At 35.9% G+C, this 24,935-nt stretch overlaps 1 protein-coding gene across 3 annotated transcripts in view; it reads left to right on the top strand.

Moving 5' to 3' along the window:
- Positions 1 to 24,935, top strand: part of MARCHF1 (membrane associated ring-CH-type finger 1) — a 254,111-nt gene that overhangs the window by 79,598 nt on the left and 149,578 nt on the right. For all 3 annotated transcript variants that reach the window (XM_074905710.1, XM_074905706.1, XM_074905709.1), the window contains exon 2: positions 1,544 to 1,622. The gene's annotated coding sequence lies outside the window, so the exon portion shown is untranslated. The remainder of the gene's footprint in view (positions 1 to 1,543; positions 1,623 to 24,935) is intronic.

The raw sequence follows: 24,935 nt of genomic DNA, 5'->3' as shown, positions 1-24,935 counted from the left end.
AAGAAGACATTCAGTGTATTTGCCTTCCTCATACCCTTTGTGACAGATTGCCATTAGCATTTAGCAGCAGGCAACCATATTCTGTAGTCCTCCTTATGCTGCAGATACACTATTAGGAACATCTGTTCCCCTTCATGTTTGTGTGAGTTATCCTACACATGTCTTTTGTGATCCCAGTGAGGTCCAACTGCATGCAGACCTCTTAATTCCTCCTGTTCCCTATGCTGTGTGCATTAGCATCCAGGCTCTGGAGAGGTACAAAAGTATACTGATTTCCCACAAAATGTAGGAGACCTTTCCCCAAAATTCTGTCTGGTAGGCATTTCCCTATGTATGTGGACACAGTTGGGGTGGGGACCCCTACAGCCCTGTTTTTTTGCTTACAAGGTTTCTCTTATTCATGTGGCTCTATACTCTTCGATTTCCAATCTGGTCTTTCTCATCCTCACTTGATTGTTGATCATCCTCTCCTGTTATTCCTAGTCTGAGTCTCTCATTACTGAATTGGCCATCCTGTTGGCAAAAATGTTTTTTCCCCACTTAGATGAACACCATCTCTGCAAAACAATCTTCTATCCTTGTAGAGCATCCCATGATCATATGAAAACCATAACCCCGTTGCCCACACCAACTGCACAGTAAATTGTTGACTTGTGGGATCTGTTTACGCCTCCTCACACCACCTTTCTGTAAGGATTAGGGAGAAAACTGCCTGAGTTCTCCTGCCCTTGACACCCCTCACACACCCCTGCATCATACCCCAGAGCAATGCAGTCAATGCTTGATGCCCCTGGCATCGTCATTGGTGCCAGTGTGGAAGAGCAGCAGAGGGTAATAGTCTACAGCAGTCTTTCCAGAATGTCCTGATCTGAGCCCCCGGCAAGCAGCAACCCTCCCTGGGGAACAGGTCAGGGTGGCAGCTGGGGGGCCGCAGCAGGGAGTTGCCCACTGCAAACACCCACCTGCAAACACGTTCCTGTGCAGCTCAGGTTTAGCTGCTTTGGGTCCTTTGCTGGACAGAGCTTGTATTTGTTGCCCTCATAAGACAACTATTTTAGTTACATGTTTAATGTGTTTTACTCTTTGTTTTGTAAGCAGATGTGTGTAAAAAACGTTGCTAGCGAACAAATTATGTGTTTTGACATTTTTGTTTATTCTTGAACAGTATTCTGCTAATGCCATACGGGTTAGCTGGCAGCAAAAGTTTTTTTCACTAGTGTAGCTGATAGAGGAAAAATCACATATGGTTTTCCTGTGCTCAGGAAGATCAAGGATTAATCTTTAATTTATCTCAAATCAGTCTGAAAGTCTACAGAAAGTTGAATGGAAGCCAGTATCTGGTATAGGATTTGATAAAAGTTAGTTAAGAATATCTTTCAAGTCCAGAAGTGTTGTTTTAGGTTGTACCATGTGGAAGACACCAGCATTAAAAATTTTACCAAAGCTTGCTTCATAACATGATTTAAGTCTATTAAGTTTAGGTATACAGTATTTCAACATGATATAACTGGTTTCACCTGTGTCTTGTTTCTGTTTGTTCTAGGAAATGAACCCAGGAAGTAATGTGAAGGGCCATATGAAGCTCTGTCATAGCAGAAAATTGCTAAAAGATTGTTTTACCTGTAAGTTCTTCTCTTCTGTTATTTACTGTTAGATTATATTCATACTACTGGAAAAAAAGGTTTTATTTTGGCATTTTGACTTACAGCTTGATGGTACTGAAAACCCTGCCACATGCCTTAATGTCTGCTATTATTAACTTGATATATTTTAGTGAAGAGCAAATATTTTTCCTCTTTTATTAAGTTTTTGAATCTAAGGAGCAAGATTTTCATGTTGTGTCATTATAGGTTATGCATCTGCTGTGATGGTTGCTAAACTGCTATAGATTATTTTTCAGAAATTCTTTTAAAAGTGAATGAAAGGTAGAAAATGTCCAAACCTGTATGAGAGTATGAAACTTTTCCACTGAAAAGTTCTTTAGCAATGATTGCCTGTGCAGGTGCTTGTTATGACTCAGACCTCTTATGGATTGGTCATCTTTTTCTAGAGTTATTAAATTATATGATAGTGCCCTTTTCAGTCGTGCCACTTGTGGCAAAGAATTTTCTACAAGCTGTACTGAAATAATTTAATTTTACATACATTGCATGACAAACTACACTTGGAATTTAAACTGTTGTTTTCATCTTGAGTCTGTCTACATCAAAATACTTATGCAAGTGAGAGAGATGGAGTTGTCCTACTTAACAGTACTTCAAGAAAAATATTAGAAGATCCATTTTATACGAAGAACCAAAAGCATTAGATGGGTTTTTTTGGCAGGTTCATATAACTGGTGGCAGAGCTGAGAACAGGATTCAGAAGTTCTTAGTCCCAATCAAGATTTATAATTTGTAAATAAACTGTAAGATAGGGAAGAGAAAAGCTTCTTACCTATGTATCATATATAAATATGCCTAAAAAGTATATCTTGAAGGAGATTGGGAATTTACAAGCTAGAATTTAACCAGTATTTAAATTTTCTCCCTTGTATATGTAGTTATCATAGCTTAACTAAACACCATCTAGTTAGCAAGTTCCTGAAAACTATAAGAGAGAAGGTGCTAATGAAGAGGGTTTCAAAACTAATAGTAGCTGTTTAATCCTTTAAAAGTAACTATTTCAGAATTTTTTCCTTACCTAGCACTCTATTTTAAAGTAGCAACAGCTCTATACCCGGGCATTGTAGGTAATTTAGTTTGACATAACCCAATACTAAATTAAAATTTTAAAATGTTAGTCTTCCACAATTCAAGCTCTTTATGAACTGTCAGAAAATATTTTTATATTTATTTCCATTTTTTTTCCCAAGGTACTTCTCTTTCTTAGTATTTCTTAACTACTCTGATATAATTTGAGAGATGTTAAAACAAATATGAAGTGCAGATACAAGAAAATCCGTTTGAAATCAGAATCTCAGTTCTGCACCTTGTGTTGTAAAGTAAAAACTCAACATTGTTTTCTTCATTCTACTTCATGCAGTACTGGTGAAACTTCAGCAATTGCCCTGTGTATTAAGTGTATTAAAGTAACTCAGATGCTGAAGCTTTTCCTTTGGTTTTATCAAAAAATATGGAGGGGGTATTCCAGAATATTTCAAGGAGACTTTTATGATTAGGCAAGGAACAGAGAAGAAAAACTGCTACTCTGTTTATAATGCCCTAAGAACTGAATTTTTCAAATTTTCAGTATTATTTGGTAGGCTTAATTAATTAGCACTAGTCAGGCGAGTGGATTTCCAATATCATAACAGTAGCCTTAAACTCAGACTCAAAAGAGGTAAGATTGATTTAGAATTGGCTAATTTATTTCAACTTTCTTTTCTCTTTCAGTAGTTCTGTTCATCTTTTCATGAAAAGTCTCTGAGAAATGGAAGTATTTCACATGTGTATATATATGTGTGTTATATCAGTTATAAATATTTATATTCATTGAAGATACAAAGTACAGACCTGACTTGAAAAAATCTTAGGTGAGAATATGGAGAAAAGCCTGTGACAGGATACAAAAGTTGAGCCATGTTGCACGTTGAGCACTATAAACATTTGTAGACAACAAATGCATTATTTGGACTCCTGCAGATATGCTGAATTCTATCTGATTTTACTAGTGTGACTGCATCTGAGGACAAAATAACAGAAAATATGCATGTTTTTTCTGATCTAAAATGTCTATTTCTATATAGTTGCAGACAATTCTGAAGCCTGGTTAGAGAATGGGCAATATGTGAGCATGGAGGCATGTTTTTTTCCTTGGCCTAAGAACTGATCCCGTGCCTAGTCCTCCCAAGTGCGCAGTGATCTGGTGTTTGTTATGAGCAAATGTTCACATACATGTGATACTAATGGAGTATAGACATTAATAAATTACATCAAAGCTACCATAGTTCTAAATTTCATTGCCATCATTTTTCGTATTATACAAAGCATTCTTCTCTAGGTATAACTTCAGTTTTGCAGAAGCATTGAAGATACTTCTGCACTTGATGTAAAAATCCTACATGGGGTACCACTCTTATATGGAGTAGCAGGTTGCTTTGAAGCCCAGGAATTTGAGAAGTACAATGGGCTAAAAAACCCTGCCTATACTCATTAAAGAGATTCACGTGGGCGAAGAAACTGTCTTTTTTTTTAGGAATTACGGGCATCAGCCGTTCTCCAGAAGGATAATGGCCTGTCACTGGTCCTTACCACCAGTGGACATCTTTAATCTGCACTCAAGGTGTTATGCTGTCTGATGCCCTAGCAAGAGTGAGCAGAGACTCCACTCTGTCCCTTTGCTAATACATTGACTTTGTACTCTTTTCAGCATCTGGATCGTATGCAGAGACATTTCAGAAAGAAGGATGCACTTCTGCCTCTGGTATATCTGTATTGAAATGCTGTCAGGACCATAATTATTTTATAAATTATTTGTGCAGTTCTGAATAGAGGCATTTGCAAATGCTAAGTATATTGTTGACAGTTTCTGCAGACAATTCTTACGGGATAATCTCACAGGAAGGAGCTTGTAAGCACTGTTAATGTATAAACATAGTAGCAGTTTTAAAAGACTGACATCAGTCAATACAGATTTCTTTTAAGCATTGGACGTATTGTTTTGGAAGGATGCTTCAGAGAAAAATACTGAGAAGAGGAGGAGAAAAGATTCTAGAGACTGTTGATATAATAAGGGCCTAATAAAAGAATTAGTAAGGTAATTTCTGTTTGGAATAATTTATGACTGGTACTATATACAGCCCAGAAGAAATATGCCTTATTTAACCAGTTAAATCCTGCTTGGAGAACAAGCAATTCTGGTTCTATTTTCTTTGAATTCTCTTTTGATTTGGTTGTCAATAAGTTAATGAAGCTATGGCAACAGTCTATCTTCACAGATGGCTGGACTGGCTTATTTCAAGTCCTCCTATGCACCTCTATATTTAGTGCTTAATCTATTCACTTCTTGTTAAAGAAGTGGGGGATAGTATCACAGAGGCATGTTGCAGAGAAGCATATATGCAGCTTCCTGCTGAAGGCTGCAATTGGCTGTATAATTCACATATTCAACCATCATATTGGTATAAACAGAAAAGACAACATGGGGAGGATAAAGGATATATATATATTTATTATTATTATTATTATTATTATTATTTCTGAGTGCAGATTGCTAGAGAGAGAAATCTAACATTTTTAAACCACGAGATAGTTCCAATATATTTGCCTCAAGTCTTTTTGCCAGAAATAATTCCATGCAGTTAATGGTGATATTGATTAAAGTATTTCTGTTATACTGTTAAAATATCTGGTAGCATTCCAAATAAATCAATCACTATTGTAAAACTGGATGTCATGATACACAGACAAATAACTATATAACTTATTAAGGTTTGTAGATCATGGTGGCAATTACTTCATTATGACCAGTTTTGTAATTTTTATCAAAGGTAGTTTGCATGTATTATTTCTATTAACGTTAGCTGGTGAACAAATAAGAAAATAGAAGTCTTTTCTACCTCTTTTTCCCCACAGCTGAATTGTTCTGTGTTCAGCTAATCAACATCAGAATAGCACTCTGTACAGTGTTTATAAAAGATCAAAACTTCAGGTATTTTAATGTGTTCTATGTAAAATAAGTAGTAACACAAAGTCTACTTCTATATGTTTATAGAAGCACAGTTTCTAAATATGATAGCCACTCATTTTGACAGAAATGTAAGAGCATGAATGGTCTGTTTACATAGACAAAATGGTAAATTATTCCTTTTTTATGAAAGACATGTTTGCTGATGCACAGTGACAAGAGTTCATCATTTTCTCTGAATACTTCCCTTGCTGGATCTCTGGAGCACTTAGCTTTTTCCCCTGTTCTTCTCATGCCCTCTGAAAAAAGGTTTGAAATACCTTCTTTTGATTCCACTGAGAATACAGGTTTGAGTCACTTATTTGGAGATCCTGATGAGAGTCCAGTGCAAGTAAGGCAAAAGGTGAGGCTAACCCAGTTGAAAAACAGAAAACACACTAGCAAGATCCATAGTAAGAGTTTAAATGATATGCATATACACTGGTGAAGAGTAGCAGATATTTTTTTTGGTTGTAGATGATTCCAAGACCCTAAAACCACATTAAGAGTGTCTTGCACAGCTCTCATTAAGGTTTGAGTGACCACTGGAGATGAATCTTCCCACTGCTCTCCCCATGCCTTTCTTTTGTCTTTCTGAGATAAACTGAGCCTTGAACTTTAATCTCGTATGTTGCCTGGCATATGGTTTTGTGTTGGCTTCTGTGAATATGTTCAGGGAAATACAAGTTTTAATTGTAGCATTTTTACACACTCCAAGCATCTTCCTGATCATAAGCTAGTACAAAGCTACCTTGCAGAGTAAGGAGAGAAGAATTATTGTAAAGATATTTAATTTTTTGCTTCATTACTTATTATGTAGATTTTTTTTGAAATAAAGGATATACTGAGGAATATAAATTGATATATCTGAACCGATGACAAAGAAATACAACAGCTGTCCCTGGTGTTGCTTGTTAATTTACTTTGCTGAGGTATAATTTCATGCCTTGTTAAAACCTGACAGACAACTGCGTTTTGCTGAAGGTAAAATAAGGGGACAGGCATCATGAAACCTCTGTGTTTTAAAAAATATATGATAACTAATTTCCAACAGTAGTGTTGAAAACAGTGGTCAGGAAAAAAAGTATCCTATAAAGTTAAATGTGATGACACAGGAAAGAGTATCAATACAACTAAACCTAAATATTTTATCCTTTGGAATCAGTATGCAGGCAGTGTTTTGCTTTAGGTATAAACTCCCTAAGTCTCGGGTAGTGTCAGAATGCACGTATAGATATCAAAATGGTGCTAGTGAACATGTGCACATCATTCATACGCCAGCAGCCATGGTGAATACTAGGAAAGCTGGAGAATTGTATGAGCTGCTTGGAAATTAAGAGGTTGATAGCTCATTATGGAATAAGCAATGCCAAATTTGAAAAAGTGCTGGTGAAAAAAAGGAAATAAAAGACACACAAAGAAAGAAGTGATTATATCAAATTCTCAGGAACTGAAGATAAGGTACTCTATTTTGCTGATGAAACAAAAATTTAAAGTCCAGTGGGAGAGAAGGAAGGGAATGGTACAAGCAGTGAGTACCTCTGACAAATAGTGTTTATTTTTTATTTTTGATTGGTCTGATGTTTTTCAGATTCAGTAGAAGACAACTTCTTAGTTTATTTTCAGTGTTGTGAAAATATGCATTAATTAAGTCTATAATTCTTTTTAAACATTAATAATAAGCTCCTGGTTAATTATCTGTTGGTTTACAGAACGTGTGGGTGGCAATTATAAATGCTTTGATTCCCTCATTTACTATGGTGTAGTTGTAGTATATGCTTCCAAATTATGCAACAAAATTTGGCTTCACAGCCTTCCTCAGACTGAGCTTGCCTCTCTCCCTCTTGAGGTGACTATCTTGACTCTGCTATAGAAGTAGCTTGGAAGGGAAGGAATGAATACTGTTATATGGCCTGTCATTTATATTTCACCTGCTTATTACACTCATTGGCTGTTGTGCCTCAATTAATCCACTGGCAGGAAAGGATACCTGGGATTAAGAGTTGAGGAAAATTGTTTTTACCAAGTCTGTTTCCACATAGTTGTTTATCCTGCAAACAAGATTTAATGCACTTTAAAGCAAGAGTCATAATGGTCTTAGAAAAAGTGCAAAGAGAATTCTCTTTAGCTTAATTCACACCACTTAAGAGGTACTGCAATTTTGGGTGACATACAGTATTATTATGCTGTACGTCTGCATCTCATACTACCTGTCTTCAGGCAAAAAACCTGTTATTTCAGCTTCCCAACAGTTCAGCTCCTGCACTGATAATTTGCACAGTGTGGAGGGATTGTATTGTTGTAGAGACGCAAGAGGTGCAGCAGGACCTCCAGAATCCTCACCCAACGACGTTCATCTCTGTGGAGCTGCGTGAGGAACTTGTTTTGACCCATTGAAAGCAGAACGCTCCTGAGAAACTTCATATTGGTAGAGGAGCAACTTACAATTTCTTTCTTAGTGTTACTTAGAAGTTGATGTGTCACTAAGTGCTGTGTGTCCGTCCTCTGGAGACAGGTTTAAGGGTGACTGTCTCGGGAAATGGCATTCTGCAGGGTCATTCTTGCTATTGTCTATTGATACAGTCTGGAGGACTGTAGTAATTGTGGCCCTTCATGCCTCCACAAAACTAGAGAGGATAATTATGAGTATTAATGTAACGAACCAAAGACAGCAGTGGTTTTGTGGGCTGATTCATGCGAGACTGGTCTATAGATTCTCTGTTTTTAGTGCCACTTACATGTTTTTTCCAGGAAACTGGTAAGTTCTTGGCTCTAAACTTAGTAAATGGGAGAAACAAATTCATACTTCTGTGATTATTTTGATTGCAGTTTGATTGTTGTAGTCTATTTCAGATAAACCTACAGTGCATGAATCATGAGAAATTACTAGCTAGAAAACAGTGTTACAATGTCAAGAGGTGCTTTTGCTCCACAAATAACTAGTTCTCCATTAATGTCAGGTGGCTGTAAGTTGCTTTTGTTTTTTTTTAATTTTTTAAATCATGTGTGCATTGTAAGACCATTCATTGCCTTTCTACTATGCAGTAATCTCTGATAAATTGCTTGTATTTTTAGATTTTGTATGACTTATGTACTTCTCAGGCTTTTATATATCCTTTTCATGTAGTTCTTGCTTTCTGAATAGTTTCAAACTGACCGTGACTGTAAGCAGAAGGTTTATTTAAGCAGTAAGTAAACTAAAGAACAACATCAGAAATTACTGTCAAACTGACAGGAGGGCGGTGGGAATACTGATACGTTTCCTGTGTAAGTGAGCAAAACTTGTCTGTGCTGCTCTCTGCAGCTTTCTGTTAACTAGGAGCTAGTAAGTATTAGCAGCTTGTGGGGTTTTTTTCTTGACTAGCCTGGCAGTGTGTGTGTATATATATATACATATGTATATATATGTAGCATATATTATACAGAGCTGTGTAGAAGATCTTGAGAAAACAAGGTTTAATGCATTGTTGCCACCTCCCATTAGGAGCATTGTATAGCTGTTAGTGATGCAGTCCTGGACCTTTCAGGTTCAATTTTCTGTTAGTGGTAAAATTGGAAAAATATTACTGAGAGATGGTGATTGTGTGTTTAAATAGCTAAAATAAATATAACTATAAACTCTAGTTTAGATATGACTAGCAGGTACAGCTTGCAACATCCCTTGGCCATCTTGTCCTCTAGTTGGGGACATGGGCTGGAGTACAGCTGTGTGCTTCTTGCCTGCACATGAGGGTTCCCTGCCAAGGCATCTAGCACAGATGTAGGTAAAAGAGAAATGGTGGGTCTTACGAAGGCTCTTATGAAGGGACAGCTGGGGACTGATACTAAGTCCTGTAGTGTGCAAATGACCTATATCCTTTCAACTCTCACCTGGAATGCTTAGGGTTCTGAGAGCTAACTCTAACAGTTTTTGGAATAAGACCACTGAAAGTTTAAGCTACAGTGACATGAATCCTTATCTGTCTGTGTGCTCTATCTCAATATAAAGATTTGATTTCACTGCAACTTGAACAAGATCATGTAGACTGCCTTTATAAACCATGGGGAGACAAACACATGCGTATACACAGTTTCAGATAGTTAATGTTCCGAAGTAGCACACTGTACTTGTGGGTGGTGCCTAGTGTCTTCTGACCAGCTGAACTGAGCTCCAGGACTAGCTAGATGACACAAATGCATCTGTATGAATTTGGAAGGTACTATTCCTGGAATGTTTTGCAGCATTCATTCAAGAATTCCTGCTAAAGTGAAAACTTCCACTGATAAAACTTCTGTGTAAAATGTCTAGAAAGTTAATTCCTGAGGGTAAGTTATCACTAACTGGTGTTAATTTCACTGAGTATGAAATTTGTCCAGACATCTGGCTTAATAGAGGAGAGTAGCTGCTTTGGAGTGTAGACTCCAAACACTTTAAGTGGCTAAGGTTAGATGGTGTATACACCTTTCCACTATTTCCCCAGTGTATATCAGTCAAAGAAAGAGGATTGCAACCACTTCCATTTTGAAGTGAGCTTGGCTTCCATTTTTAAATTATTTGTTGAAATGGTGACAGTAGGACATGCTAAAGTAGTAGGTTAAATTATCTGTAGTGACTCAGTTTGGCTTAATTGACATTAGAGGGCAGGAAGATCTTGAAATGATCCTCACAGCCTCATTTTCTAGTTGCTCCCATCAGGAGTGTATCGTGGTTTCACCAGATATGAGTGCCGGGCTTCCATCTACTCGAACACCCCTGAGAAGAAAGAATAGCTGAGTCTTCTCTGATATGGAGAAGGAGCACAGCTGTGACACTTGAAGGTTAGAGTTTAAGGGATGCTGTAAAGTGCCTCTGCCCTCATGTATACTGACTTGGCAATGGAAGTGTGTGTGTTCTACTGGAACTGTTTTTTTGTAAGATACTATAATGAAGACATTTCCTGAGAGGTGACAAAATGTAACTGGATTGGTCACAAAGTAAAGCTGAGGTTCAGTTCTTAAGATAACAGTAATAAAAGTGAAAGCAAATTTTTTCTGACCCTAGACTAACCGAGATTTTTGTTTTGGAAGTGATTGTATTTTCTTTTAAATTATGTTTTTGACATTATTCTTCTTAAGCAAATCACAAGCTGTTTAAAGGGAGCTAAATAGACAAAATAGAGAAGACCTATGCATAAGCAGAATTATAATGAGAGAAACAGATATAAAAGGAAGCCATTATTTTTATTTTCCTGGAAGATTTCTCTAATTTTCAAATTTTTTTCAATAGTCCCCATAATGCATTTTTTTAAAGCTGTCACGATGAGTAGTAATTTTGTTATATCTGAGATCAATTTAAGTATAGCTGCAATAATACTAATAATATTATAAAGTGGAATGATGCTATGTTAAACACTTTGAAGCAGGCAGATGTGAACCTGTCTGGAGAGATGTATTTATAATCCGTACTAATTAATAATTATTTTATTAGCTCTTAGAAATCTCATCTGAGACCAAAATTTGGATTTTTGCTAATGTATCCTAGAAACTCTTCTTTCAACAAAATGTCTAGTTGTCTTCTGATTCTTAATGTCATTGTGACCTTAACTACAACTTGCAACTGAATTCTTTGCTCTAATTTTATGCTCTGAGAATTCCAGCCTTTTAGGATTTGTGAATTTTCTTCCTTACAATTTCTTTTAATAGGCCCTTGCTTTCTGTCCTGACAAAGCTCTTCATCTACTTTTTCTACATATCTTTCATTGCTTTATTCATTTTTTGTTCCTTGTCATTCATTTCCTCCAATTAAACGATCTGTCCTTTTCATCTGTGTTTCTGCAGATGGAAATTTTGTAGATTCCATACTGTTTAGGAGAACGTAATGGGATGGGAGTGTCACAGTGAATATTTATGACCTTTTGGCGACTGTCTTTGTGAAACTGTGACAATTTCCTCAAAAAACGGAGAGAGCAAGTACATGAATAGTTTTGGGGGTGTTTCCCCATGCATTTTTAGCATAATTTTTGCCCATTCATCCTCCTGAGTCTCCTGTTGGTTATACAAAGCTTTGATCGGATCCTATTAGGTTGTGCCTCTAATAGGCTTACTTTGTTTAAGTTAGACTGGGTCTTAGCAATAGTATCTTTTGCTTGTTGCAATGAAAATATCCCAATACCCATACTTAGATGTTTTCACTATTAATTGTGATCTCTGAATGGAAGAAAAGATGGTATTTGCAGACATAAGTTGAGCACTGTTATTAATGCAAGAAGTGGGAGGTGAGAAGGATTATAAAGATTCTTTGAAATCAGTGAATTTGTTCTCCTTTTGTCATTTTTAACAAAACATGTCTGTTTTTGTTGATATTGCCTAAAAGTTCTAATTTTAATAAGACCAGGTTTTTAATTTGCTAGATATGACATGCATATAAATATTGTTGTCCTGTAGGAGTGCCTACAGTCTAAATATACAGACACATGGGTTGAAAATAAGATTTTACACTTGTAGCATTTTCTTTAAACATAGCTTATTTCTTTTGTCCTTTATCCTTTGTGTCCCAGTTGAAAGAATGTTTCTTAAAAAGCAGCTTACAAGGAAAGTTGTAAAGAGGTGTTAGTTCACTGCAAAAAAGTAGTGAATATTGATTAAACAGAGAAATCACAACAGTCAAAATAGACAGCATACGAAGGCAGGCACTCATACATGCATCATACTCTAGTCATCTGTTGTGTTGAGTAAACTCAGCTGCATATTTCAAAGGAGGGCCCTACTCAGCTTTTTGTTTCTCATATAGTACCAGGGACTCATGCTCAAGGGACAGTGGTCAATGTCAACACTTTTCTAAAGCAAACAGTTCTAAAAATTGCAACTGTAGGGCGCTTGATCTAAAAACAGCTTTGTACCGGCTATTCATTGGATCCAGGGGTGGACTTCATGGCATGCAACAGAAAGGGAAAAATTTATCTTTGCGTCATGAATGTAATGAAACTGTTGACCCAATGCGACTAATAGCTGTGGCTTAGTTGACACAATCTTGTAGCTTTTTTAAGGTAGTAGGACAGCAACGTCTCAGGGCTGTGAAAAGTGTTTCATTCTTAGCTGGGTAATAGGAGAGAACAAAGCTGCTTCATTCATTGCTTTGTGTCTTGTAGACACCAGGTTTTTAGTCTTTCTGGTAAATGCATGTTACTGTATTATGATAGGTCTTATTCTCTGTTGTGTCACTTCAGTTTTTCTTTGTATCAGTGGGGGAAAATCATCTAACGAGGAGTCATTTTTTAACTGCATTTTCTATCTGAAATGAGAATTTCAGTGGGTTAAGAGAACTACAGGTTTTCAGTAAAGTTGGTTTAAGTTTATTGCGTATGCTGGAGAAAGCCATTGGGATGAGACTTAGGTGATAAAATATGTTGTTAGGCAGCTGAAGAATATTGGAGGAGGTGAGCAAGAGCCAACTAGGAGGAAGTTCTGCAATCTATTTATGAGATAGGTTGTTATTTTAAGGTAAATGATCCTTAAATACTAAAATCTACAAAGTGTTTATCAGTGGGTGATATTAGAAAAAGTGGTAATCAGAATAAGATATGCCTCATTAGTTTTTGTGAATATTTAAAGGTGCAGGCTTTGTTCAAGGTGCTTTGAGACTAATCCTTCTGGGAAACACAGAAATGTTATGTATGCATCTTTTCCTGAAGGAACTTAACAATACTTCCCCCAGCTAATATTTGGCTGAAATGCGGATTTTGATAACCTTAGCAAACGTTCAGATTCTGCTTCAAATTTTTTTTTTTTCTTTTTAGATTTTTTTTTTATTTGACCTGAACTGGTCAGTTTTTGCCATGAAACACATTTGGTATCTAATGTGTCTTTCTTACGGTAAAACCAAAAATTCACTGAATTCTGTTTGAAGAAAATCAAGGACAAATCAAGAAAATATTTCAAAGATAATCAGTATAGGTTAAATTGTTCAGTAAGTGAAAAGGATAACAGTTTTCAAATACCATCATAGTGAATTTTCCAAGGAATTTAGTGCCAAATTGCCTTTGAAATTTAGGAGGCACAAGGCTTTTAACTTAATTAGACTCTTCAGGAAATCCAAAGCCTCATCCCCATTTTAGACACTTAATAAGCAGTATCCAAAATTGAGAAACTTTACGTCCAGAATTCAGAAATACTCTTTTAAGAAAGGGCTGGTTTTATTGTGTGTGAGTCCTTTTTTAACTTTGCAGCTAGCATTTGTTCCATTATTTTTGTGCATTGAAAAAACAGGTTTTCCACACACATGAGCTGGAGTTTGTGTAATGTGGTCTGATACCTGCATGTAGTTGTCTGCTTTGAGACAGACGTCACCCTGTGTTTTTGCCACACTGAGTACCTTAATGATAATGAAGATATATTCACTGCTTGCAATGTTTATTATTAAAAGAGGTCTGTAAACTTATGCTGTAAATGATCTTGAAATTTGCAGTTTTTCGCAGTTTCCCACTGAGAAAAGTTTCTTCGGGGGAGAGGAAAAGGTTTGACTCGGAATTCAAATGCAAATTATAACTTCCTGTTACATCATTTTCAATCCATGTATTCATTCACCCAGTGGCAACATGTTTTTAAGGGTGGTACTTTGCAGTGTAAGAAGTATGTGATGCTTGTGCCAAGGCTGTCATTTCGCTCATGTCTTCAAGAGTAGCTTTTAAAGTTCAGAAGTGGATACATGGGAGTGATTTCACATTTTGGAGGTGTTACAGTGTAATCCTGACTTTCAGAGTTTGGGTATTCATGTTGGTCAGAGAATGAGAAAGATGGATGTGCAATCTGAGCTAGCACGCACGAGGGATTAGTGTACTTTGCAGTCCTACAGTAAAATAAGCTATTACTCTCAGATTAGCATGTGAAGATGCAATAAGCCTCTTAAATGTCCAGTTTCCAAGTTGCTGTTTAGTCCTGATATTATGATGAGAATCTCATGAGCTATTCAAAAGCAATCTTATTTTCATAAAGCTGAGCTTTATAAAGGTAGGGTTTCTTTTGCAGAATATAAGTGCTGCATGAACTGTTGGTAGTGTTTGGAAGTCACTCTTATGCTGCATTTTGAAGAACTATGAAATTCAGGCTTCTGTGTAAATAAATATATATACAGAATATATGTGTTCTGTATATGTTGTCTTATGCTGACTTCTGGACAGGGATGAATTTTACCCTGTAGTGAACACACATGAAGAAAACAGTTGTAAGTTAAGCGTTTTCTGTCCTCTTTTAGCTACTGAGTATGTACTGATCAGAAGCTTTAAATATTTCCGTAATTGTATTTTACACCCCCAATTCCTAGAAAATCTTACAACTGTTCTGCTGTAAAAATGTATGCAATAATTGCTAGTTTGCTAAGATACTCAACAATTTATAATAAACTTTTTGTCAGTATGTGATGTGAAGAAACTCATTAACTTTGTGGCACAAGGAGGGTAGGTAGTAAATCTTACTTCAGTCCTGAGAATGAATTTATTAGCTGTTTTTAAGCAGGAGGTTGACAAATCTGACCATTAATTTAGGCTCTTAATAACCTCTTCTGACTCTCTTGGAAAAAATGCAGTTGTTCACTGAGAAAACCAAGAAAAAACATATTTGTATCTGAAAATACGATGACTTCAAAAAGTGTACTGGAGAGCATTTGCAACTCTTTCTGATTGTTTCTGATTGATATGGGCAAATGATGAAAACTTGTGCTCACCAAAGGTAAAATAGCTCTGTGGAGAAACTTGGCACTCCAAAGTGCTTAGTGGAACTTAAAGGAACTGTAATTAGTATTGGGTCTTCTCAGGTTGGATTTTCTTCCAGTGCTTAAGCATTGGTGCGATTATATAGCAAAGAGCTTTTCATAGTATCCTCACATTGCACAGGAGTTCACTATAAAGCTTACTACATTTATGTGGTACTGAAAATAATTCAGTTCTTTATTGAAGCTTGAAAAACAGATAAATGTAATAGCACATTATGTTTAATCTTATTTTCCAAAGCAAAACATCCAAGCAGAGGTAAAATAAAAGTATAATGAGATTAATCTTGCAATGTTTAGAAAGCTGGTAATGGTTACACAAAGAAATATATGACTTAAATCTGTGGTAGAGTTGGGTTAATTGGGAATGAGTATTTAAAGTACATAATCTGCAGAAATCTATAAAATTGCAATGATTTGACTGGGTGTTTATTCTGAAAGGTGTTTTTCCTTTGGGAAATTATTTTATCATCATCCTTCTCCTGCCTGCCCCCCATCTGAATTACCACTGTTAGACACCTAATTCCATGGAAAAGTAAGAAAAAAACCCCAAACCCCTCCAAAACTCTTGATTTCTTCATCAATAAGTACCATGTAAACACCTGAGGAATTCTTATTTCAGTACTTCTCTTCAAAAAACGTTCATGGCTTTGATAGTAACCAGTGGATCCTTCAGAACAGGAGCTTGAGGGATTTGTTTTCTGAATCTGGGTCCACTACAATTTAAAATGAGTGCTATATTGTGATAGTAAACTCAAAGTTAGTATGGCAATGCCCATCTAGTTGTCATAACTAATTACAGAATTAGGTAAGTGTCATAACAACAAATTATATTTGGTTAGAAATTAATATCTTTGTAATAGTTATGTTGCTCTGCTTTCGGTATATTTCCACAGCTTTTAGGTGAAATTTTAAACTTAATCTTAAATTTTTTGTCTTGTACTGTAATAACACTTTGAAATTCTGTTTATGTGGAGAAAAGAAAGAAGGATGAAGAAAGGCTTGTGTATGTGTAGGCAAATGTTGTATCACACATTTTTAAACTAAATAATCTTTGTTTAATCAGAAATGTAGTCCATGTTTAAGAACCAACCTTTTCTGATTTCATTAAGCTTCTCAGGCATGTAGAGTTTCAGCCAGGGAATGTGCTTTGTTTTGAACTCAGTCAGCAACCCCTATAAAAATGTTTAATTAACTTTTTGCCAGTGTCAATATAGTACTATTATACTCAGAAGGCCGGATGAGCCCCCTCTGGTGGCTCATTTACATTGAAGTTCTATTCTTTCCTTTACTTAAGTATCTGTTTACTAAAGCAACCAAGGCTGCTGACCCTAGGTATCAGTAAGGCATCAGTTCCTTGTGGGCTTATATTTTAATTGAAAAACATCAACAATTTTCTTACAGAATGAAACACCAGCATTTAAATTCAATTTGTTAGCAAAATAAATAAAGAGGTACTGGGTATCAAAGTAAGCAAATAAAACTAAATTATTTGCTCTAGTCTAAATCGCACATTAGATAGTTGGCAGTAATTTAGGAGTGGCATCCACTCTTAAACTTAGGAAATGTTTGGATAATAAAGAAAATTATTCAAGAATGTGAAGCCTGTTCTTTTAAAATGGTTTAATCCTTTGGCTGAACTAGAACTTGAGTTAAAATAAATCTTGGTATCAGAGTTCATTTACGTTATTTCATAGCATTAAAGAGAAGCATAATTAATCTCACATACAGTCATTTTAAGATTATGGAGCCAGGAGACTTTGTGGGTCAAAATAACCAGCAAGTTTAAACTGAATTTGCCACCTCTGTAATGTTAGTTTCCACAGATCCTTTCAAACTACATGCTGTTGTTATTTAATGGGATCCTTATCATACTGGTAATGAACCATCCTCTCTCTGAAGCAGTGGGAGAAGTTTCAAAGCCAAAAAACCAACATGCAGACTGGACGTGAGGTTAAAAATTTGGTTTAATATAGAAGATACCTTAATAAAAAGCATAAAAGTTATTTTCAATAAAGCTGATTACAGAATAGAATATTTTAAAAAGTAAAGAAATTATAGTTCCTGCAATATGAATATTTAGCCAAAGACAAATTCCTGCCCAGGTTTTTCTGAAAGAAAGGAGAAGGAAGGGGTTGCAACAGATGAGAATAGGAGGGAAACTGCATTATTTTAAGCTTATAAAATAGAGATGTAAAATATAGGGAAAAATACTGTATAATCAACAATAAACACCTGTAGGAAGTTGAGAAGAAATATAAAAAGTGTTTTGAATTAATATTAATTTGCATTTTAAAATTAATATCTTGCATTTTTTCATGTCCCTTAAACATTCTAGCAGCTGAGATTCACAAAGCAAATAATGATTAGCAAGCATGGAAAATCTCTAAAAGTAGACTTTCAATATTCACACAAATGGACCTGGATGTAAGATTTTATTTCTGATCACAAATTGTGCATCTGTCTTCATTCTTTGTCAAATAATATTGAGAGCATGGTTCATAGTATAATCTCCAATATACTGTGCACCTGAATAACTGTGTTAAAACCAACCAACCAACCTTGGTCCGGCAGTCTAATTATATGTAGCCAGTAACAGAAGCAGGTGGGTTAGCAAACAATAATTTCCTTTTGTGCATTTTTTTAGAACAGTTTTCTACCATGTCCAGGTTCAGCATCTCCTTGATGTTGGCGATCAGAACTTTGAGAAGTGGCAAGTCTAATTTTTGAGGAAATTACTGGTGTAGTTTGTTCAGGACTGAGAAGAATTGGAAATAACTTGCTTGGAGCACCCTAGGACTATGTTTACATTTTTGCAGCTGATGATAATTAGCATTTTCCAGTCATCCTTTGATTAAGAAATATGCTGATCCTTCCTATCAGTCTGTGCTTGTGGCTGCTATCCAAATTCTTTTTCCTGTTCTACCAGTGCCGTAACTGTGTTGCTTGTGCTACTGAACTTCATCCTGCTTCAAATGCTCTCATCTAGAAGACTGTCCAGGTATTCCTGCTTTGTGCCCTCCTCTGTGTTGACTGATAGCTTTGAATCTTGGTAAGAATGTTCTTACCGAATAATGTTGGAACTCTTTAAGATTGTTATATTCAGGTTTGTAGCATTTAGCCTAAAACTAAGCAGGTGGATTCCACTGCTTACTACATTTTGATGTTTCTCTTGTAAAGACTGTTAACAACCTTCTGTTAGAGAGCTGTTAAAATACCTTTTACGTGTATGTCATGAAAAAGTAGGAAATAATAATGGGAATAGTAAAGGGAAATAAAACTTTAGGTGGCAATGTATTTATTTACCCTCTACTCTTTAACTTTAGTAAGTAATATTTTTCTGTAGTAAACATAACCAAATAACTCAGTAGCCATTTCCTGAAAAACTGGACTTGTATTTGTGGTCTGAAGTAGCACATGGATAACAGCATTTTAATTTTGTGTTTGTATGCTAGTGTACATGTACAACTAGACAGCATGGCATGCAGAGTACTTCTACCAGTACAAAACCAGCAACATCATTTCAGACAGTGTAGTTTTGTGAAATGATACCACCTTTATATTGCTGAAGGTCAGCAATATTTGTAAGCAGTGATGGTTGAGAGGTTAGTGTTCATCATGAAGGTAGAACGACCTGAGCTGGAGAGATGATAGGACCTCTTAGCACTTGTGGGCATAGACATAAGGTAGGCACTGCAAAACAGAATAAACATAGTACGGTCCCTATCTTGTGTAGTGAGTGGCTAAGTGTCACTGCAGTATAAATAGCAGTTTCTTGAGTGGATGCTTTAACTCCATAATTTTATTTCTTCTGTACTGTAAATTAGTTAAATAGATAGAGTGCCCATTCTGTGTAAAAGTTTGTCATTGACTTTCTGTTTGTTGTTATAAGATACAGCTACGTTTAAACAAAAATTCCAAATTATAACTCTAATTTGTGAGAGAAATTGGCTGTTCAAGCTACTGGCAGTTAGTAGAACTTTGCAGGTCTTCCTTTGTACCTTATTTCATGGGGACACTGTAGTGTGATAAGTGAAGAGTACCCTTGGCTTAATTTAATTAATAAATAACAGTGCAAACACTCTGTTGGAAGTATCCATGAAAGTTTTTGTTTTTTAACAGTGGAAACCAGAAGTTGTTTTTAATTCTGCTATCTAGGAGATAATTACTATAATTGGTTTTAGCAGCCAGGGGCTACATTTTATCCAATTTACCACTATTCATATCTCACTTCCATCAAATCTGTTTCAGCTAGGTAAACTTTTATTTGATGTACTGGGCATATTTTAATTCAGTCTCAGCTATTAGTTTTCAATTTTTTAACTTGCCTTCTGACTTGTACCCTTCCATGACCTGAGTTTTTAGGTATTCTAAATATGCTTTAAGCAGTATATATGCACAACTATGCAAGTGGCAAATAGGTTCTTCCGTGTTTGCACTGATTTCTATTTTAGCCTCTACATGGAGAAGACCTGTGCTTAGTAATGCTGTTGATGAAATGATGTGCAGTAGTGTGCAGTGTCCTGTGAATGGCAATACAGAAAAAAATAGACATGAATTTGAAATTTTTAGTTGGTTGCTTCCTTAATACCTTTAATACACCTACATTCATATTACATTATGTGGTATTTCTCAGCACTCCAGTCAGTTATGAAGCTGAAAGTGGGCAATGGGGAAACCTGCCAAAATCCCCCTGAGGATCTAATAATATGATGGCTACATTCACGTCTATATAAACTCCATATTGCATTTAAAACGTGACTTCTAATATGACATTACAAATCCATTTGTTCTAATTTGTGAAGAAGGCAAATTCTATTTACCTCTTTTATAAACTTCTCAGTTTTGCTTTTGATGATGAGGACTTACTTGCACAAGACTTACGTCTAAAAATCTTGTATTCCTCAGGCTTCTCCAATTGGAGCCAGCCCACAGTGCAGAACAGTATTTAAGACAAACTGGCCCAGATAGCAGAGAACAACATGTTTTCCTGTTCTGAGGAAAAGATATCTGGAAACTGGTCCATGCTCCTTTGAAATATATGTATTTGGCTAAAGAGATCTTTCATATTTGCTGTAATTCCATGACTAACTTGGTACTGCAGTAGGTTTAAACTTTTTTTTTTTTAAACTGTGAGAAGATCTGAAGGAATTTTTCATTTATCTAAAAATTTTATTTGGTTCTAGTGTCATGTAACTCGAGGATGCTGTGAAGCCCAAGGGATTGGTTTACATCAGTCATGTTTGGCCTGCATTAGACAACTGCTAGCTGCATTTTTAATTGAGGTGTTAGAAGCTTCTGCTAGTTAAAGTGTCTGTACTTCATCTGACTTGATCATTGTCTAGCACTGGTATCCACTTCCACAGCTGCTGTAGTGATCAGACTTGCTTCTCTGTACCTAAGATGTACTTAAGAATAAAAGACAGGTTGAAAGTCACAACAGGTAGCTTCCATTAAGTTTGCTAATATCAGTGGGATCTGTGTTTTCTTTTCTTTTTTCCTCTCAAAACTTTATGTAAGAGAGTAACTGCTACTTTAAGGAAAATAAAACCATATTAGTAATTTGTGAGTGAAAATGGGTTCCTTTCCAACTTTTACTTCTTAATATAACATACTAAATTTTATGCTAATTGTCTGTGTGGAGATTGCTTTAATCTGAAATATCTGCAGAAAAGGGAAAAATTGCGTTTAAAGGGTGTTATTAGAAGTGTATATATATATATATATAAATATTTGTGTGCCTGTAAGTGTAAATGAATAAAGGCCTCTGGATACATAGTGATGTGGGCCGATACAGTTTTGATAGCCTGACAGAAAAATTTCGTTTAAAATTGTAATTGGGATTCTTTTCTATAGAACTTACTTATAAATTCTTTTGAGTTTTTGCCTCCTGATCATACCCCTTATTATTATTGTTGTTGTTTGCAGTTGTTACATGCTTTACCCTTCTGTAATTTTGTCATCAGTGCAGGTCAGAGGTGAGAGGCTCGATTGCTTTGAGGTACTTGTTAATATCAGTGGGAAATGGAGTGGATCCTTTGCAGTAATTTTGGGTTACAGATGACTTTGTACTTTATACAGGGATATATCCAGGACTGCAGTGCATCTGAATGCAGTAAGGGAATATTATTGGGTTCAAACTCTTCTTAAACCCACATTGTTTTGTTGTCTTCTCAAATGAAACTGTGATGAGAACAAATGAGGTGGCAGAGTAATACTTATTTTCATCAATTTTGTATTAAGGAAATGAAGGTAATAAATGCTGAAGATAATATATTAAAGTGACTAGGACACTGAAGATGTAGAGGCGAGGTAAGATGCCTGTAGTATATAGAAAGCATGTTAATAGGTCTGAAAACATTTAGGAGGGTGTAGAATCTCCCCAGTTAGATAGTAAGAGGAGCATAATATATATGGTGTATGTGACTTTTCTGTATTATTTGTGAGGTGAGTGAAACTTGTTCCTAGATCTCAGGATATAGGCTATCAGTTTGTACTTTTTTTGTACATTGTGCATTCATAGCCAATGTATCTTTCTGACAAATAATGTGGACTTCAAACTACCAACTTCTAAGCATTTTATGTCCACATTTTTTTTTCTAAATTTTATATAGCTTTTGATTTAATGATCATATGATGACTACAGTACATCTTATTTAAAGAGGATTTTATGCTGAGTAGAAAAGAATTAGAATTACCTGTTCCTCATAAAAGAAAGTGTTATTTGTGCAGGGAAACTTATTATTATGCTTTCTTTAATTCAGGAATCTTGCAAAAATTTGGGATTCTGCAAGTGATGGCAACAAGGCAGAGTGATGATATATAGGCTGTCAGTAAACTGGCAATATGCTAGTACAGTGTTTCCTTGTAACTGTGTTACAGAAGGAGTTGTTTTGCTGTTTTTCGTTCTCTCGGCGCTTACATTGCCACAGTCAGACCATTAACCATTAGTTGATCAGATTCTCCTCAATGCAGTAGGCTTTTGTAAACAGCTATGTCGAGAAGATAATGCTCCTCATTAAATTAAAATAAAAATGTTGTGTGTGTATGTAGGGTTAGAATTTTGATCCCTTTTAGTTGTCTGATTCTTATGGAAATGCTTCCAGGGATGGTTTGCACAGCAAATGTACGTGTCCTGACTGTGAGAGAGGACATAGTACTCTCAGAGCCACAGGTGGAGGGAATAGATGAAGAGGTTGCATGTGTTGCAGGCTAGAGCAGAAACACACATTACAGTCCACAGCTAGGGAGCAGATCTGCATTGTGAAACACCAGGAAAATGGTTCCTTTTGTCTTGATTTCCTTTGTGGTCACCAAGATCTGACTGGTACTGTTCATAATGTGCGTACCAATTACTAAAAATTAGCTTGAATTCCTTGACTTTTCTGAACTGGTGTTAGTAGGGTTTCAAACCATAAGCGAAAAGGGGAGTACATCTCTCTTCTGTAGTTACTTGCTTCAAGAACTGCATGTTATATTTCTGTAACTTAAATCAGTTACTAATGGCCCACCCAACACATATCTCTCTTCTCTGACACATCATTTTCATCTGCTCCAGGTCAGCAATTCTCTTCTGTTACTGTCATCCCCTCGAGGCTGAAACCTCATCTAGCTGCTTTGCACAGCAGCTCCATACTTCACCGAGCAGCTGTCACGCTGTCCTTCTGGTGAGGCATGGCACCAGAATGATGACTTTTTGGGTGGTATGTTTTCCCAAATTAGCGTTGTTTAAGCAGAATGTCACAGGCTGATCTCCATGGGGAATGGATGAAAGTTACCATATTTTCTAACAAAGGGGTGTGTGTGTGTGTGTGTGTATGTATGTATATAAAATCACTTTATAACTTTGAAGTACTTTGGGCCTCTGGGAGTTAAAACACATTGTAAACTGAAATCAATAGTTTTGTTGTTTCTGCAAGATGTGCCCTGATGTTGTACTGTTGTTTCTGAGATCATAGATGTATTAACACCTGTGCAAAAGCTTTGTTTTATAATTTTATATGGTAAATGTGAAAAAGCTGAGGGAACACTAAACTCAAGTGTGGGACACAAAAACAATCCCAATCCCACCTCTGCCACTGACTTTTATCGTCTGCTTTTGGATAGGTCCCTTATCTTTGTGGAGAGCATGATGCTCTCCATATTTCTATGTGCAGCGGTATAAGGCTTGATTGTTTTGTGACTTGATTTAGCACTTGGGCTGGGAGGAACCGTGTTCAGCATATGTACAGTGAGGGCAATTGCATGTTAATATGAAGTCTCCGCCCGGTGAAGAAATGTAATTAGTGAAACAGTGAAGCAAAATGCAAGCATGGATTTACTTGATGGTAAAGTATACCCCTTGCTTTGGACTAGGTTTTTCTGTTACATGCTTTTCACTGTGGGGGGAAAAAAGGATCACAAGACTTCATCATTTTAAAAAGTGCTAAGCATATCACACCCTTTAAGGTCCTTATTCTGGCTAACTCAAACAGACACGAAGAGGATTAAAGAGATTACTGGTTAACCTAGAGATCTCTGATTTGAATCTCAAGTTCAGATGATTTAAAATGCAGAATTATTGGCACAGTATCAAAAGGCAGGTTGACTTTTTAAAATTTAACTGGTCATGGAAACACACACAACAGGAATCCTCCATTTTAATATCTCAAAACCACTAGTTTTCGATCAGTGTTTTTATCAAAGAGGTAAGTGATTATCATGACAAAGCAGAGCCAGGTTTAGGGATTCTTAATCGGCTTGGTCCTCTGTGGAAGGAAATGAGTTTGTCTGTACCTTTAAAACTTTCTGTTAAACTAATAAGGAATTTCCTTATATTATAGTATTGTTTAACAGTTAAACTTTGCTAGTCTGGTATATACTTTTCTTGTCTTTGAATACTGCTAGAATAAATTATTGTATTACAGCTGTCTTGGTAAGTGGGAGACTCTCTTTTTTTCCTGATTTATGTTCAAAATTCAGAAAAATATCTTTCTGTACATTGGAAGCTTTTAAAATTTACATTCAAACTAATTTGGAAATATTAAAGATGGAATAAGCATGTGAAATAGAACTAAAAATGCATAAATGAACTGTGTAAATAGCAATAGACTTCACCTTTTACAATCTATTCCATAACTATGGATACATATGTATATAAAATATATGTAATAAATATATAGATATAAAAATGTGCACACACACACACGTGCAGCATCTGTAAAGTCCTAGTACAGATTATGATTCTTAATGCATTTGATAAACCCTTGTATTAGTGTGTCAATATACCTTAGTTTAAATCAGTGGTGTAAAACTGGAATGGCAGCGTGAACCAGATCCTAATTTCTCTGACTAGTCTCTTGTAAGCTCTGTTAACTCAGACTGAGGAATAGTAAGTAGTGGAGTAGTGAATCAACAGTATTTTAAATCCTCTCCACATGGCTTTGTAAGAAAATCCAGGCTGTATATAATGCCATTATTTCTTGTTAGAATTCCAAGTGCAACTGTATACAGCTAGAAATAAATTTGATTTATTTCAAGGTCTGGGTATTTTTTTTTTTTTTTAAAGTATCAACATACTAAAACACTG

This window comes from Athene noctua, chromosome 4 (assembly GCF_965140245.1).
Source record: "Athene noctua chromosome 4, bAthNoc1.hap1.1, whole genome shotgun sequence".
Taxonomy (NCBI): Eukaryota; Metazoa; Chordata; class Aves; order Strigiformes; family Strigidae; genus Athene; species Athene noctua.
The sequence above is the reverse complement of the archived record's forward strand: the minus strand, read 5'-3'. Positions and strand labels throughout refer to the sequence as shown.